This window comes from Mobula hypostoma, chromosome 8 (assembly GCF_963921235.1).
Source record: "Mobula hypostoma chromosome 8, sMobHyp1.1, whole genome shotgun sequence".
Lineage (NCBI taxonomy): Eukaryota > Metazoa > Chordata > Chondrichthyes > Myliobatiformes > Myliobatidae > Mobula > Mobula hypostoma.
The window spans coordinates 14,021,156-14,037,560 of record NC_086104.1 but is presented as its reverse complement, the minus strand read 5'-3'; the positions used below and the strand labels follow the sequence as shown (position 1 = coordinate 14,037,560).

The window sequence follows — 16,405 nt, the reverse complement described above, 5'->3', positions numbered from 1 at the left end:
TGTTGTTTCATCACTGGTGTTAACATATTCTTGGGAGGAGTGTACCACATCTCCACTGCCCCTTGGTGTAAAGAAGAGCTTTCTGATACCATCCTCAGACAGCCTTCAAAGTTCAAAGTAAGTGTGCTATCAAAGTACATAAATGTTACCATATGTAACTCAGAGATCCCCTTTCTTGTGGGCCTACTCAGTAAATCTATAGAATAATAACCATGATAGAATCAATGAAAGATTGCCCAACTAGGGTGTTCAACCAGAGTGCAGAAGACAACAAACTCTGCAAGTACAAAAAGAAAGAAATAATAATAAACAAATTCATAAATAAGCAATAATTACCAAGAAAATAAGATGAAGAGTCCTTGAAAGTGAGCCCATTGGTTGTGGGAACATCTCAGTGTTGGGGCAAGTGAAGTTGAGTGTAGTTATCCCCTTTGGTTCAAGAGCCTGATGGTTGAGGGGTAATAACTGTTACTGAACCTGGTGGTCTGAGTCTAATTTGCTCTAATTTGAAGATTATACTTCTTAGTTCTGAGCTGCCTACCAGAGAGATAAGTTTTTTCCCCATCTATCCCAACAAATGGTAGAAATAACCCTCAGTTGCTGACAAGTTCCTTGAGTGTATGAAAAGCTTGAGGAATGAAGCTGTTAGTTGTGTGGTAAATTAAACAGACGGCTTTGAGGAGAACCTGTGTCTGGCCCAAGGGAGTGACCTGGAGCTTCTGGGTGCCTACCACTTTAACTCAGCATCTCACTCCCACTGTGACCTCTCTGTTCACCTGCATTGATGCAATGAAGCTTTGTGCAAGTTTGAGGAACAGTATCTCACGTTCCGTCTGGGCACATTGCAGTCTCATGGACTCACCATTCATGCTTTATGGATAGGAAAGGTTAAAGGAGAGATGTGGGTCTAATGTGGGCAAATAGGACAAGCTCAGGTGGGCATCTTGGTCAGTATGGATGATTTGGGCTGAAGGGCCTGTTTCCAAGCTATGATTCTCTGAAGTAGCTTCACTTCCTTTCTAACTTCCTGCCATTTTTGCCAGTTAACTCCCTGTGATTTTCACCTTGTATGTATTTTCTCTCTGGTGGTGTAACCTAGCCTGCTTGGCTTATCCCACATCCATTGCAATTCACAACACTTCTAGATGCCACATTGAATCATTTGATCTTCTCTTATAGAGGTATTCCCTTTGTTCTATCCATTCCCATCCCCATTTTCACTGCTGCTGATGCTGCCTGACCTGCTGAGTTCCTCCAGCATTTTGTGTGTTTTGCTTTGGGTTTCCAGTATCTGCAGACTTTCTCATGTTTATGATTTGCTGCTCCACTGCAAAGTCTCTTTGAGGGACACCTACCCTGAAGGGGTTTAACTCTTTTCCGCAACGGGAGTTCAGTGAAACTCTCTCTCGTAGCTCCCCCTCTGTGCATCTGTCACCTTCTAGCTAGCCTCCTTCCCATTCCACCATCTTTTTATTCTGGCATCTTCCCCCTTCTTTCTTGGTCCTGGAGGGGGGTCTCAGCCCGAAACAGTGACTGTTTATTCATTCCCATAGATGTTGCATGACCTGCTGAGTTCCTCCATCATTGGGTGGGAGATGCTGTGGATTTCCAGCATTTCAGGCTTTCTCATGCTTATGATTAACTGAACTGTTTTCTCCCATTCCCGGTTCTGACAAAAGGCCTTGGATCTGAAATGTTAACCCTTTCCTCTTTCCAGAGATCCTGCGTGGCCTGATGAGTGTTCCAGCATTTTCTTTTTTTTACCTCAGCTTTCCAAAGTCTGCAGAATCTTTTTATTTTTGATTTTCAGTAGAATATTAGAGCTCATTTGTCTTGTCTATGACTGGCACCCAACACAAATGCTGTTCTTCCTCTCTACAGGTATTCACAAGTTCTTCAATACTTTTCTTCAAAGATAGTAACCAGAAATCACTATTTCTGTAAATTTTGGAATTTCAGATCATTAGATATAGGAGCAGAATTGGACATTTGGCCCATCTTGTCTACTCCATCATTCCATCATGTCTGAATTATTATTACCCCCAACTCCATTTCTCCTGTCGTCTCTCCTTAATCTTTGACACCCTTACTAATCAAGAACCTATCAATCTCCATTTTAAATATACCCAATGAGCTGTCTGTAGTAATGAATTCCACAGATTCACTACCCACTGTCTAAAGAAATTCTTCCTCATTTCTGTTCTAAATGGATGTTCCTCTATTCTACGGCTGTGCTCTCTGTTCCTACTAGGCCTTTCAATATTCAATAGGTTTCAATTGAATTCCCCCCTGTTCTTCAGAACTCCAGCAAATTCAGGCCCAGAATCATCAAATGTTCCTCACGTCTTAATCCTTTCATTCCCGAAATCATTCTTGTGAACCTCCACTGGACCCTCTCCAATGCCAACAAATCCTTTCTTAGATAACCCCAAGAGTGCTCACAATTCTTCAAGTGCAGTCTGATCAATGCCTTATAAAGCCTCAGCATTACATTCTTGCTTTTCTATTCTCGTCCTCCTGAAATGAATGCTAACATTGCCATTGCCTTCCTCACCACCAACTCAAGCTGTAAGTTAACCTTTAGGAATTCCTGTATGAACACTCCCAAGTCCCTTTGCACCTCTGATTTCTGAATTTGTGCCTCCTTTAGAAAATAGTCTGTGCCTTTACTCCTTCTACCAAAGTGCATGACCATACACTTCCCTGCACTGTATTCCATCTGCCACTTCTTTGCACATTATCCTAATCTGTCTAAGTTCTTCTGCAGACTCCCTGCTGCCTCAGCACCACCTGCCCCTCTACCTATTCGCAGACTTGGCTGCAAAGCTATCAATTCCACCATCCAAGTTATAGAGATGTAACGTGAAACGAAGCCGTCCCAACACCAACCATCCAGAATCAGGTTTAATAACAAATTTCATGACATATGCCAGTGACATTAAACCTGATTCTGATTCTGATTCTGAACCTCTGTGGAGGACCACTCGTCACTGGCAGGCAATAAGAAAAGACCCTCTTTGTTTCTACTTTTTGCTTCCTGCCAGTCAGCAAAACTTCTATCCATGCTAGTATCTTTATTGTAATACCATGGGCTCTTATTTAATCTAGCAGGCTCGTGTGCAGCGCCTTGTCAAAGGTCTTCTGAAAATCCAAGTAAGTTTTGCTCCCAGTTCTAGATCGGTGGGGACTGTGGAAGATTTAGCATGGGGGTCCAAGTCATACAGGACTGAAATTGGCCCTTTGGCTCATCATGTCTTCACTTAGTAGTGGCATGGTAGCATTGTGGTTAGCGTAGCGCTTTACAGCGCTGGCAATCAGTGAATAGGTTCAATTCCCACTGCAGTCTGTATGTTCTCTCTGTGACCATGTGAGTTTCCTCAGGATGCTCTGGTTTCCTCCCATATTCCAAAGCTGTACAGTTAGGGCTAGTTAAGTTGTGGGCATACTATGTTGGCACCGAAAGCATGGCGACACTTGTGGGCTGCCCCCAGCACTGATTCAGAGTGCGTTCTCTAACTTCCGTTAATGCCCCACCTCCCCTTCGTACCCCATCTGTTATTTATTTATTTGTTTGTTTGTTTATTATTAATTTTTTCTCTCTCTTTCCTTTTTTCTTCCTCTGTCCCTCTCACTATACTCCTTGCCATCCTCTGGGCTTCCCCCCTCCCCCCTTCTTTCTCCCTAGGCCTCCTGTCCCATGATCCTCTCATATCCCTTTTGCCAATCACCTGTCCAGCTCTTGGCTCCATCCCTCCCCCTCCTGTCTCCTCCTATCATTTCAAATCTCCCCCTCCCCCTCCCACTTTCAAATCTCTTACTGTCTCTTCTTTCAGTTAGTCCTGACGAAGGGTCTCGGCCCGAAGCGTCGACTGTACCTCTTCCTACAGATGCTGCCTGGCCTGCTGCGTTCACCAGCAATTTTTATGTGCGTTGCAAGGAATTTTACTGTCTGTTTTGATGTATTAGTAATGAAAAAAAGGCTGATCTTTATCTTTTATCTTTATTTAACCATCAGCCTCTCATTTACAGTTATCCCACGGTGATTTTTTATTCTCTGTACATACCCATGCACTCTCCCAAGACTCTACCATACCAAACACTTGGGGTAAATTTATAGTGGCCATTCCTTTAGATGTTGAAGGAGCCTAGAGCACCCAGAGGAAACCTGCACTGTCACAAGGATGGCGTGCAGTCTCTACACCGGCAGCACTGTTGGTCACGGTCGAAGCGCAGGTGCCAATGCTCTTTGATAGTTTCTGGTTCAGGGTTTCTTGTATGGGAATGCCCGATCTGAGTCTGTATCAGATTCATCTATCTGTCACACGGATATTGAAAGATACAGTAAAATGTGTGGTTTCCGTTAACAAACAACACAACGTAAGGAGGTGTTGACAGCAGCCCACAAGCGGTGCTACACATTCTGATGTTGACTGAGCAGTGTTCAGCAGAACAACAGCAACACAGGACAACGCGCACAAAATGCTGGAGGAACTCAGCATCTACAGAAAAGAGCAAAAAGTCCATGCTTCGGGCTGAGACCCTTCTTCAGGACTGAGAGAGAAGGGGGAAGATGCCAGAATAAAAAGGTGGTGGAGGTGGTGGGAAGGGGGCTAACAGGAAGGTGATAGGTGAAGCCAGGTGGCTGGGAAAGGTCAAGGGCTGCAGAAGGAAGAGTCTGATAGGAGAGAAGAGTGGACCATAGAAGAAAAGGGGAGGCGGAGGGGACCCAGGGGGAAGAAATACGTAGGTGAGAAGAAGGAAAAGGTCAGAATAGGGAACAGAGGAAGGGGGGGGTGGAAATTTGTTCACCGTAAGGCGAAATCGATATTCATACAATCAGATTGGAGCGTACCCAGTCAGAATATAAGGGTTTGCTCTTCCATCTGAGAGCGGCCTCACCTTGGCACAAGAGGAGGCCATGGACTGACATGTCGGAATGGGAATGGGAATGGGAATTGAAATTACAATGTTGGGCCGCAGGAAGTCCCACTTTCCATCCTGCCTCTCGTCCACCTACCACGCACACAGACAGACTCAGGAATCTGGATGTACAGTATCAAGCTCAATTTACATGTGCACTGCCGTTAAATGAAGAGACTGGATCAGGAGACGAATTCATCTCCTAAAGCCTGTTCTGCCATTCAACTCCATAAAAGCTGGTCTCTACCATATGTATATACAATGTCCCAGATTGATTCCTTAGCTGTTAGGAGCCTTGCCTGCTAATACCCAGACATCCCACCTCTCCCGGAAGTTCCGGGAGTCTCCCGCATATGAATAGTGGCTCCCTGATGCCCGCAAATTATATACAATATCACGGAAATCAATTTTTTTGAGAGCGAGCGAGCGAAAGAAAGCAAGAGAGAGCGCGAGAGCGAGAAAGCAAGCGTGCGAGAGACAGAGTGCGAGAGAGAGAAAGCAAGCGAGAGAGAGCGAGAGAGAACAAGAGAGAAAGCAAGCGAGGGCGCGAGAGAGAGAGCGCACCATGGCAGAGTGTTCCAAAAAAATATAAAACGTACGTCACCCCAGACTACACTAAAGTGTACCCCTGCCTAATAGGGGTCAAAAATAATGACAGTGTTGCTCACTGCACTGTTTGCAACAGTGACTTTTCTATTGCCCATGGTGGGTTAAGACTGTAAAAGACATGTTGAGGTGAGTTTAACAGGTGTCATTCATTTATTAGCATAGCTAACGTTATTTAAACTAGCTGGCCAGCTGCTAAGGAGCTACTCTATTGCAGACATCCCACCTCTCCCAGAAGTCTCCCACAAATTGATGGTGCTACCTCCCTGAAATGAGTTTTTGCAGGGTGGGATGTCTGAATACCTATTGATCAGTTCTGAAGTTTACGTTCGATCCTTGGCATCAACAAGCTCTTGGGCAAGTGTCCACCATTTCCCCTTTGCTCTGTGTAAAGAAGAATTTTCTGTTGCCATCTCAGATAGCCCTGCTCTAATTTGAAGTCTGTGCCTCCTAGTTCTGAGATTCGTACCAGCACAAATAGCTTTCTCCCTCTGCCCTAACAAACCTTTGAATGCCAAAGACCTCTCCGCTGTTTACGCGAAAGAATAAGGGGCGTTCTTTAATGAGCTTTGCCATATCCAGGGTGACTCATTAATGAGCCCTTCCTCTAACTCGAGTCTTGTCATACGTTCATTATAACGAGAAAGCCAATATAGTAATTTGCTCTCTTTTATGCTCTGCAAGCCTGTCGGCCTTCAGTGTGACAAGGAAAATGAATACAGTTGAATGTAACTTGTACTTCAGATTTCCATTACACAATGAGCCTCCAAGTCTGAAGTGGTTGAAACAGATCCTGTGCATTTGCAAGACTGAATGCAAGACTTTGAGCATAAATGCCGTTTTGCACGGGCAACTGAACAAGGCACTAAAACAAAATATTTGTTTGAACTAGCTAAGAGTCATTAATCTTTGAATGGAGACACCTGATTTTCTAAGGAGCCTCAAAATTGATACTCGCCTTCAGAGGAAGAGAAAAAAAAGGGGAGGCAGATTGGGAGTGTGTGTAGTCATCTCTGCCACAGACTCTGCTCCATTCTGCTTGTTTCTGCTGATAATGAATTTGTAGTCTGTGCACATAAGGTTCTGTGAGATTATACGGCTTTGGCATCATGTAAAAATTTGAACTGATTTATGCCAGAGCTGAAAAAAAAGCCATAACATCCACTGTATTAACCTTGAGACTAAGTAACTGCAAGGATGGCTTGACTCCAACACGGGAAGTTCGGCAGCTTTAATTATTTTTTAATGCCTGCAGGAAATGAAGTGGGCCCAGACTTGGAAACTGCTGCACAGTTCAGAAATGGTTAATGAGCTTGTTGCAGAGTTTCTTAGTGGCATTTATGTTTGCCTTTCCTCTTTAGGATGAGAGAGGGAGAGAGAGAGTGGGAGAGAGAGGGAGGGGGAAGGAGGGAGAGAGGGAAAGGGGGAAGGAGGAAGGGGAGAGTGAAAGAGGGTAGAAGGGAGGGAGAGGGAGAAAGAGAGAGAGAAGGGGGAGAGAAAGGAGAGGGAGAGGGTGGGGGTGAGAGAGGGAGAGGGTGGGAGTGGGAGGGTAAGAGAGAGAGGGTGGAGATGGTGAGAGGGAGAGGGTGGGACAGAAAGGGAGAGAGAAGGAGAGGGAAGGAGAGGGAAAGAGAGTATGCGAGAGGGAGAGGGTAGGAGGGAGGGAAGGTGAGAGAGAAATCTTCAAAACAAGGCTGAACCTGTGAAAAGTAATTTGAGGAAGGGGAATCCTCACTATTGATACCAGTTGCTGATCCTGAAGAAAGATGGGTAAATGGTCCAGACATTTGAACTGGGTGTTACTAAGGTCTTCAGCACTGGCTTCTGGCTAGCACTCTTGGCTCCGAGTTAGAGCAGGGGTTCCCAACCTTCTTTATGCCCTGAATTAGAGGGTAGTAGACTCAATGGGATTAGCAATGGGGAACAAACAAACCATTATTGGATGTTGAGCAAGCGAGACTTTTTCCTCCTTGGAGCGGAGGATGAGAGGAGACTTGATAGAGGGGTAAAATATGATAAGAGCTATAGATCAAATGGATAGCCAAGGACTTTGTCCCAGGATGGAAATGGCTAATACAAGAGGCTATAATTTTAAGGTCATTGGAAGAAAGTATGGGGGGGGGATGTCAGAGATAAGTTCTTCACAGAGAGATTGATGCATGTGTGGAACACCCTTTCAGGGGCAGTGGTAGAGACAGATACATTAGGGCATTTCAGAAACACTTAGATAGGCACATGGATGTTAGAAAATGGAGAGCTATGTAGGAGGAAAGGGTTAAATTGATCTTAGAGTAGGTTAAAAGATTGGCACAACATTGTGAGCCAAAGAGCTTATACTGTACTATATAGTGTTTTGTGTCTTTCTTAATGACAGAAGATGACAATCGCCTCTGATCTGGGCCGACATTTACGTGCCGGGCGGCACCTAATTAATTAACTTGTTTATTTCGGCTTTTTTCTTAAAGACGTGCTGGGTGCGCTCCAGATACCACTACACCCCTGCATGCTTTGTTGATCGGTATCGGTCCGCGGCGCGGAGGTTGGGGACCACTGCTCTACACTCTTCCTCTTCATAGTTGCATCTTCTTGCAATGAAGGCCAATGTCCAATTGGCTTTGCTGGTTGCTTGCTATGGCTACATATTAAACTTTGAGTAATTCACGTGTAAGGGCACCTAAACCCTCCTGAGCACTCATGCTCTTTGTTCTGACTGGCCCTTTCTATGGTTTTTAATATGTTCATTTTTGAGGTCTGAATATCGCTGGGAAGTCCAGTGTTTATCCCTAACTATCCTTCTTGGGTGGTGGGGTGGAGATCCGTTTCTGCCAAAGGAGGTGTAAGGTGCTCCTTCCCTCCAATAGCCTGCAGGCCACCCTTGGGCAAGGTGTGGCACCTGCTTAGCCCCCTCCCTCCTGATCAGGGTCACATGAAGCCATGTTGATTGTCTGAGCAGCTGGTGCACATCACAAATCCTGGTTGTGTGACCACTGACGCAAAGGCAGAATATCTCTGAAGTGTATTGATAATGGCTGTGGTCACCTGTCTTGTAGAGACACGGCCCAGAAGAAGGCAATGACAAGCCACTTCTGTATAAAAATTGGCCAAGAACAATCATGGCCCCAAGACCATGCTCGCTCACCTCATACGACACGGCACGAAATGAGGATGATGATGAATTGTCCTTGAGGAGATGGCTGTGAGCTTCCTTCCTGGACCAGTGTCGTCCCTGTTTAAGTGTCACAGCGATGGTGACCACTCAGGTGGTGTTTAAGAGTCGACTGGTCTGGAGTCTCATATAGGTTAGACCAAGAAAGGACTTATCATCAGCTGCATTATTAAATAATAGTGCAGCAGTTACCGTCATGCATTACAGTGACCCGGCTGTAAGGAGTTTGTACATTCTCCCGACGATTGCGTCATGGATTTCTTTCAGGTCCTCCGTTTCGAAGGTGGACGGGATGGGTTTAGAGTTAGTAGGTTGTGGGTATGCTATGTTGGCACCAGAAGCACGGCAACACTTACTGGCTGCCCCAGCACATCCTCGGGCTGTGGTGGTTGTTGAAGCAAACGACACGTTTCACTGTTTACTTTGATGTACGTGTGACAAATAAAAATAAACTGAATATGAAGTTTATGAACAATATATCAAGAGAATGGAGGAAGTTTGAACTTAGAACTTGGGACAATTATAGCTTGTCTTTCCTTCTTTCTAAAGTATTCAGTGTCTGCTACAGAAAAAGCACTGACTATATTTATTTATTTATATACAGGCCCTTCTGGCCCTTTGAGCCGTGCCACCCAGCAACCCCCGGTTTAACCCCAGCCTAATCACGAGACAATACACAATGACAAATTAACCTACCAACTGGTACGTCTTTGGACTGTGGGAGGAAACCGGAGCACCCGGAGGAAACCCACGTGGTCACGGGGAGAACGTGCAAACTCCTTACGGGCAGCGGCGAGCATTGAACAGAGTTGTCTGTACTGCAAAGCATTGTGCTAACCACTAAGATACAGTGCCGCCCTTTGATTGGGCTGTCCTTACCTTTTGGCCTCTTGGAGATAATCCTTGACATGAGAGGAGTTGCTCAATACGAGCCTTCTCAGTAAAAACAACGTCTTAGGTTGTAGAATCAATTCAGTGTTATGGTGAGTGAAGTTATCCACACTGATGGCTGAAGGGTTATAACTGAACCTGGTGGTGTGGGATCTAAGTCTCCTGTTCCTCCTTCCTGACGGCAGCAATGAGAAAAGAGTATGGCCTGGTTGGTGTGGTCTTTGATGACGGACGCTGTTTTCTTGTGACAGCTCCTCAATTAATAGGTTATTTTGCCATTTAGCACTGTAAGTTGTGCCTTTGTGAATGATAGAAAATGGGGTGGGGTATGAATGGATGGAATGGTGGGATCACAGGGAAAAGTAAAGTGGGAATGCAGTTGCTCTGTGAGCTAGCAGTGATGTGATGGGCTGAAATGGCCTCCCTCTATGTCTGTTTAGATCCACTACTCCCTCCGCCATCTATCAGTTAGGTTTTCATACAATCCCGATAAGCTCAATCTGAGCAAGCCTTGGTCCAGCCACATAAAATAAGCAGGAGTTCTGTTACTTGCTAGATAATATTCAAAACTAGAGCAGGATTATTTCTCCTGTCCCTGCTTTTATCAATATCCCCATATCTGCTTTTATCAAATCAAGTTTTATGGTTACTGCTGACGCAGAGTGCATAAATAAAGCAATGGTGCCCATTCTCAGCTTCTGCAGTGTGAATGGTCTGTTTAGCTTTGTTGAACTGTGGTTTGAACTGGCAGGCTGGAAACTGGATTGTGTGGTTTGGCCTGCGGTTGGTTCACAGCCCTTGCCCCTCACCAGCTCAAACTTGCATGTAAGGCTTGAACAGACTGCTCCAGAAAACATTAATCACCACGTTCCCTTTGAAGTTTTAAAGAAAATTGAGTGGGGCAGAGGGTCACAGAATTGAAGAGTTTTATGAAGGACACCATCCTATTTTCCCCTCTCTTTGGGAGAATTATTGGTCCAAATCCTCCTTTCTCTAGACTCTGAAATTTTCCTCCTATAACTTTGACCCTTTAGAACGTTATAGAGTCACAGACTACTACAGCACAGAAACATGCCCTTCAGCCCATCTAGTCCATGAAAACCAGGTACCTGCACAATAGACCTCCATAACTCATTCATGTACCTATTCAAACTTCCCTTAGAAGTTCCAATTAAATTGGCATCAATCACTTCCACTGACAACTTGTTCCACACTCACACCATCCTCTGAGTGAAGTAGTTTCCCCTCAGATTCCCATTAAATATTTCAGCTTTCACCCTAAACCTATGACATCTAGTTCTAGTTTCATACATCCCCAGTGGAAAAAGCCTGCTGGCACTTACCTTATCAATACTGCTAATAATTTTGTATATCTCTGTAAGATCTACCCTGATTCTCCTGCACTCCAGTGAATGAAGTTCTAACCTATTCAACCTTTCCCTATAACTATGCCATTGAAGCTTCCTTCACCATTCTCTCAGGCCATGCCTTCTATAGTGGACTCTGACAGTTCTTGTCAGCGTCTGGTCCCTTTTGAAGCTGAGCAGGATTCTAGTTACCCCTATTTCAAAAAGTACCAGCTTTGTCTTAAAAGAACAGTTCCAACCTACATGGAGATACTTTCCAGTTGGATCTAGGGACCAATGAGATGGGTCATTGTATGAAATGGTCAACTACAGCATTCCACGGTTCTGTCTGGATTATTTTTCCACATGTTCCAATGTGATGGATTTTCACTGTCCAGGGCCATGGGGCCTTTTCTTTTTTTGCCAAGCTCAGCTTTCTAACATAGCATCAAATAGTTGAGATCAAATAGTTGTTTTTGAGTAAGTTAAACTTCCAGCCAATAGTCTTTGTTTAGCTTCATGTTGTACACATCAGTTTTTAGTTCTTCATGTAAATGGAAAGCAATAATCAGTCTGAAGTTAAAATGTCAGCTTTGCCAACAAACAGTACTGTCTCTAGAGCACAGGATGCTGGCCCCCAACACCTGACTGACTGCTCAAAAATCACAGTGTAAGACAATGGGGCTGTCTTAATTGGCTTGTTTCAAACCAGAAAATGCAGGCTAAGTTATTTAGTTCAAGGAAGTTTGTACTTAGATAGTCAGCTTCACAGCATTAATTGTGGACATCCTGGAAATCTGTCTCCAGAAGTTTTTAGACTACCCGTGTAAAAAAAAAACTCACATGTGTGTGAAGTCACCCAAGTGGTAAAAAAAAAGTAAACAGTAAATGTAAGAGAGCAGTCAGGCTTGTTAGGAATGGTTAAACATCAGAAAGGAATGACAGAAGACTGAGTGGTGACTAGAATCCATTCCTCTGCCTTCTATTTCTGCAACAGACAATTCACTCATCTGCAACTCACTGATATGTCTTTTTAGCTTATAGAAATTGTACCTATGTTTCGGAAATCTTTTTGTGTTTTAGGAACCTTTGTAATTTAGAACTCTTTATAAGATAGAAACCCTTGGTGAGTTTTAAATATGTTTTAAGAATTTTGTAAGGATTTAAATGTGTATCATTAAAAATAAATTAACTGTGTTTAAACTACTTGTTAACTGGAGGTATCCGCCACTTAAACAGTGGGTAGTGGCAGCTAAACTTGCCATGGAGGATAAACAAAGAAGCGAACTAACCTTTGAAGAGTAGGTAACTGCAGTATAGCTCTCTTTAGTGAGGGTAGTCGTAGTTATCTTTATCCAATTGGGCTTAAGACTTTTGAGTTTAGAACTTCACGGCCAGCGAACTCAATAGGATCACAGGAGACACGGTGAAAAGTTTGTGTTTTGTGTGTCATCCAGACGGATCACTTTATACAGAAGGACATTGAGATAGTGAAAATAAAACAAAATGTAAAATATATTGAATCACACACAAGACAATGGAGGTACTCAGCAGGTCAGGCAGCATTTAAAGTGGGGAAAAAACTGTTGGAATTTCGGGTCAAGACCCTGGGTCTACTACATACTAATTAGCAAACAGATGCAAGGTTCTAGTTTTACACCTAGATTCACTGTGCAAAATATTTTGCAACTGACCCTAGATCTCAGCTCAACACATCAATGGTTTATTGACGTAGACGCTGCCTGACCTGCTGAGTTCCTCCAGCAGTTTTTGTGTGTTGCTCTGGTGTTTATAACGTGCGAAGTACGGTGTTAGACTTACAGAGAGACTGCAGCACAGGTAGGCAAATGAAGTACAAGGGCCACTGTTCGGTAGATTGGGCGATGAATAGGTCGAGAGTTCAGCTTTAGAGTATGAGAGATGTCTGGTCAAGGGTCTGATAACAGTGGGGTAGAAGCTCTCCTTGAATCTGGTGGTCCACACTCCCAGGCTTTTCTATCTTCCACCCGACAGGAGGGGGGGGGGAGCGGATGACTGGGGTGTGAGGGGTTCTTGAATACATTCTTTACTTTCCTGAGGTAGGCGAAGTACAGATAGAGTCAATGGGGGGGTGGGCATGATGGACTGGGCTGCATTCACTGCTTTTAGTAGTTTCTGAGGGTTTGACTGGGAGGGAGGACTTGAAAGAGATGTTTCAGTCTCATCTTCTTCCAGGTTGCTGGAGTATGTGCAGAGGAAAACATTGAAGCTAGGTGCAGACCATGCAAAGACTTCATGGGAAGGATGAGCATTGAGACTTGCTGCCACTGTCCACTGATTTGATTTTGCAGTGCCTGAGTATAACTGCCTTTGTAACTCTTTATGGGCATATCATGTCAAGAGGAAATTTTAGTGGCTTTTGAAAAGCATATTTTGTGTGTGTGTGTGTGTGTGTGTGTGTGTGTGTGTAAGAGAGAAATAAATAGAAAGATTTTTTTTATGCTGAGTTAGCTATAATGCAGCTAGAAGTACTTGATGTTAACCCAGCTTGACTATAGAGTCATCTACTCCACCAGGTCAGGTCAGTGTTGCTCTCAACTAATAGTTCTGACATCTAATGTCACCGTTAATTAACACTGCTAACAGCTAACATCCCTCATCTTTGAAGACAAACTGTTGTTTGCAGAATATTTATAAATGATGGCTAGCTTTCACACTGATTTCACACCATTTGTTGTTCAACTGAGCAGGACAATAATGGCAGTTCTGGAGGTAACTTTGCAATATTGTCCAATGAATGTAGCAGCAAACCAATAGGGGGAATGGAAATGAATAATTGAACCAAACGTGACATGGGGCCAAATTAGTGCCACATATATAGATTTAGATTGTTGTAAAGCGGGGATTCGCGCCACCAGGTCCAAGCACAGTTACTACCACTCAACCGGTTATCAGGCTCTTGAACAGAAGGGGATAACTACACTCACTTGCCCCGTCATTGAGATGTTCCCACAACCTGTAATCTCATTATTTATTGCTGTCTATTTATATTTGCATTTGCACAGTTTGTTGTCTTCTTCACTCTGGTTGATCTTTCATTGATCCCGTTAAACAGTAGTCACTATTTTATGGATTTGCTGAGTATGCCCACAAGAAAATGAATCTCAGGGTTGTATATGGTGACACATATGTACTTAGGTAATAAATTTACTTTGAACTTTTGCATGAAGGAAAAGAGAAGGTGGGAGGGGGGCTCATGAATGTTGGGGGGGCAGATATCAAGAGGTAAATTCTTTACACAGAGAGTAGTGAGTTAAATGGAATGCCTTGCCAGGGGTGGCGGTAGAAGCCGATACATTCATCACCATCATCATTAGTGCCATGTCATATGAAGTAGACAATCATGGTACCATGACTATGATTGTTCTTGGGAAATTTTTCTTCTGAAGTGGTTTTCCATTGCCTTCCTGTGGGTAGTGTCTTTACAAGATGGGTGACAATCTTCAGATGTCTGCCCGGTCGCATAACCAGGACTTGTGATACACACCAGCTGTTCATATGACCATCCACCTCCAGCTCCCATGGCTTCACGTGACCCTGATCAAGGGCTAAGTAGGTGCTACACCTTGCAAGCTAGCGGAGGGAAGGAGTGCCTTGCACCTCCTTTAGTAGAGATGTATCTCCAACCCGTCACCTCATGTAATAGCTAGTCCAAAAGACAATGCCAGCAGTACACCAGCACTTCCTCAGGAATCCATTGGGATGGCAGCCTAGACCTTTGTGCTCAAGACAGGGTGCCAAAGAAGGCGTTTGGCACACTGGTCTTTAGAATCAGAATCAGTTTTAATATTACTTGCATATGTCATACAATTTGTTGTTTTGTGGCAACAGTACAGTGCAATACATAATTTGAGAATGATTGAATGAGGCCTCCTTCGATCAGGGTCGACCATAGATGTTGCATCCTAGATGTCTAGATACACAAGCCAGGGCACTACAATATGGAGAGCAAGCTGTTGCCCATGTAGCAAGCTCCCCACTTCATGCATCTGATGAACCCAAAGGAACAGCAGAGACCAATATAATTTATCACCTACAGCATCGCTAAAGTTGCCAGTCTGCGTTGAACTCAACGTAAAACTGCCTTAGGGACTCCAGGTCTGGGTTTTTCCCTCGGTTTACTTCCGAAGCCTTCCCCATGAGTGAGTATATCTGCAAGGCAGCGGAGGTTTGAGATCAGAGTTTTCTTTTTTCTAGATGAGCTGCCTATTATGGCTGACAAGCCCCATCTGCCTAAAGCAACTGGTTTTAAGGCGCCACTAACCCGCCTTTTCCCCTTCTCCTGTCAGTAGTATTGGTTCCACCGGGCTTAGTAGCTAAGCCACACGTAAAGACCAGGAGCTGGACTTGGTTGTCAGAGGCTGTTTGAAGGGCACACCATTGGGAACATTGAATAGGCAGTGGCAGCTTATCCCCACTACCGACCCCGGCTATAACAACCGTAAGGAAGGTCAAGGAACCAATACATAGTGTAATTTCAAATTTGGTGTAGCTCCTAACTTTCTGAAGTTGTGAAATCCTTTCATTTTCACTTCGGCTGTTGCTGGCATCTCCAAGCCTGAATGCTTGAAACCACAATGAACAAAACAGTTCTGAATTATCTTAATGCTTATTTCTCGCCAACTATCAATGGCAAAAGTAGTTGTTTTTTGAACTCAAGCACATGGTATTGACACTATTTATAAACTGTTCACTCTAAGCATAGTGTCATGTCTAGAGGCCACACAAGTGCACGCGACTGATGCTAGCTGGACATTGTTTGGCAATGGTCTCCTGTCCAATTAAGCCGCATTGGTTCCCAAATAAACAAAGGGAATCTTAGCTATTTTCTCAATTAGTTTTTGTTCTTTAAGAGTTGTCCCAAATAAGTAGCTGCCTTGATTAACCAATGGTCCAATTGACCAGAATCTACTGTACTTAAAAATTAAATGAAATAAGTAGTGCAAAAAAAGAGGGAAAATAGTGAGATAATGTACATGGGGTTAATATCCATTCAGAAATCTGATGGCAGAGGGGAACCAGCTGTTCCTAAAACATTGAGTGTGTATCTTCAGGCTCCTGTATCTCCTCCTTGATGGTAGCAATGAGAAGAGGGCATGTCCTGGGTGATGTGCGTACTCAATAATGGATGCTGCTCATTCAAGGCATTGCCTTTTGAAGTCGTCCTTGATACTGGAGAGGATAGTGCCCATTATGGAGCTGGATGAGCTTGCAACTTGCTGCAGCTTTTTTCCGAGGTTTTGCAGTGGCCTCTCCATACTAGATGGTGAGTTAGAATGCTGTCCACAGCACATCTGTAGAGATCTGCTACATGACTTGGTGACATACCAAATCGCTTCAAGATCCAAATGAAATATAGCCGCCGTCGTTCCTCTTTGCAATTGCATCAATATGTTGGGCTCAGGGTAGATCTTCAGAGATGTTGACACCCAGGAAC

At 44.0% G+C, this 16,405-nt stretch overlaps 1 protein-coding gene across 3 annotated transcripts in view; it reads left to right on the top strand.

Annotated features, from left to right (window-relative positions):
* Positions 1–16,405, top strand: part of smyd3 (SET and MYND domain containing 3) — a 1,006,799-nt gene that overhangs the window by 615,825 nt on the left and 374,569 nt on the right. The gene's annotated exons all lie outside the window — the stretch shown is intronic.